We start from the raw sequence: 2,307 nt of genomic DNA on the forward strand, positions 1-2,307 counted from the left end.
ATATATATAAAATTGGAGTTATTAATATATAGTAATACTTGACGTATGTCAAATATTAATTTTAAAATTATGATTATTTAAATGTATTGTTTCGAATTAATATAATTGTCAGAATGGGTTTATATATTTGTTAGAATCAATTGAAAACAACAATGATACAGAGAAATATTTATTTGTCTAATTAAAACATGGTCATTATTATAAATAGTTCAACACTGATATCAAAGTCATAATTCATTTAATACTACCAATATTTTTTTAAATTTGTTATTTTGATTCGTCCGGTATATATTGTATTGTACATCGTGTAGGACCGTTTTGAACCAGGATTGATGTAAAATGATCCATGCTTCTTCACTACTTTCTTCTCTACTAATAAGTCTGATAATATAACATGGTTTCGAGTTTACGACCACCAAAAACGAACAAAAATTGTTCAAAATATCCTTAGAATCGCTAAATCTATCAAATCCTTTACTTGGTCTATTAGAACTTGATTGTTCACTAAGTTGAAAGTCACCTAAGATACTCACCAAAGGATTTAGAGCTCTTGTAATTTAGGAATTTGGGTAGAAACATCGCTATCGAATAGATAATATGGTCGACCTTTGACCATCTTCAAGAATAGTGAATATTTACGTTGTATGCTAAGTCACTGGAGTTTATTTCTTCAATACTGGTGGATTATGTGAGCTTTTTGAATGACTACCTACTATCTATAGTCTTCAGTACATGTATAGTTATAAATTTAACTAAACTAATACAAAACCCGTTTTTCTTTTCCAATAAAATGATGACATTTCAAAATAAAATTTCCTTTGGAATGATACAAAATCAACATTATGATTCAAACATTATGATGAAGATTTTAGCAATTGATTATAGTAGATAATACATAAAAAATCGATTGTTACACGGAGTAATCCCCTAGTCTAAGATCTTATTAATAAAATGTTCACGATATAAGCGTTTCTTAATGAAATCGCAAAATTCATTCACCAATTTTATCCAGGAGAACATTGTCCTTACCTTATTCTGTCCAAGTTCCATAAACTTCTCGATTCTTATCCTGGCTGCAAACACATATATACCTCCTGGCTCCAAATCTCGCAGCGGATTTGGCAGTGCATTTGTAATAGACAACCGGGCACTCGGTTTCAAGCTCCCTGACCAGGGTTCAGTATTGACCGTTGAACTCTTCGCGACATTCAAGGCTTTATCCTACATCACAACACAATCATTCAAAGAATGGCTAATCCTGACTAACTAACTGCCGAAATGCTCTTGAGAATGTTTGTTGAAACAGAAGTTCAACCATCCCCTGGTCACTGACTTACCGTCAGTCATCCGTACCCTTTATCTGAATGGGATTGGGACAAGTTTATTGTGGATCCCTTGTCACGTTGGTATACCGGGAAATGAGCACGCGTACAGTGTGGATAAATCGTCAGCCTCCTCTCCCCTCCCCATCCTGGATGTTTTTGTCCTTACTGACCTTATCCCATTAGTTTCTTGTTTCATAAATAACGAAGTACAACGTTGTTGGGCGAAGAAGGCCAACCACAATAGGCTCTTTGAGGTTAAGTTAATTTTTTCTCCTCTCTTTGCGTTCCTTCCACTGTCGTTTCTCGCACGGTCACTTGATGACTTCGAGCCCGCCAGCTCACTGTGAGTTTTGTTACCGTGCCCCTCTTTCAGTCTACCACATACTGAACGACTGTCCACGGCTCATCCAGGTTAGAACTAAGTATGTGCTGTAAAATCTTAGAAATCTTAGAAAACGAATGAAAATACAGACTCATCGGATTTCTACGATAAATCGATTTTCTCTATAGCATCTAGCCTGTGCTAAGTTTAGTGTTTCTGACAAATAACCATTACCACTTCGGTATGGATGCTCATGTGTGCTGTCTGGATAGAACCTCTACTTCGTTAAGGTTCTATCTGTAGTCCTGTATTTGTGTTCATTTTTAAATTGATATATACTATTTATATTTTAGCCCCACTGTTTGTGTTATTAATTTTATTTATTTATTAATTTATTATTTTATATATACAATTTATGTCTGTCCTCGTCCATACTATTGAATAGTCGCGAAATGACGACACCCGTCGCGCGACAAAATACAATTCAATCGCTAGCATTATCTCTCTCTCTCTCTCTCTCTCTCTCTCTCTCTCTCTCTCTGTGTGTGTGTCCACCCCTCTATCTCTCTTATGGTAAAACTTTTAACAAATAAACACATTATTTCTGTGAGTGTATACATTAGAAATTAAAAAAAATTAAAACATTAATGTCTTCAAGCA

The sequence above is a fragment of the Rhynchophorus ferrugineus genome, unplaced genomic scaffold (assembly GCF_030347505.1).
Source record: "Rhynchophorus ferrugineus isolate W39M unplaced genomic scaffold, kcgeb_rfMv2 rfM8, whole genome shotgun sequence".
Lineage (NCBI taxonomy): Eukaryota > Metazoa > Arthropoda > Insecta > Coleoptera > Curculionidae > Rhynchophorus > Rhynchophorus ferrugineus.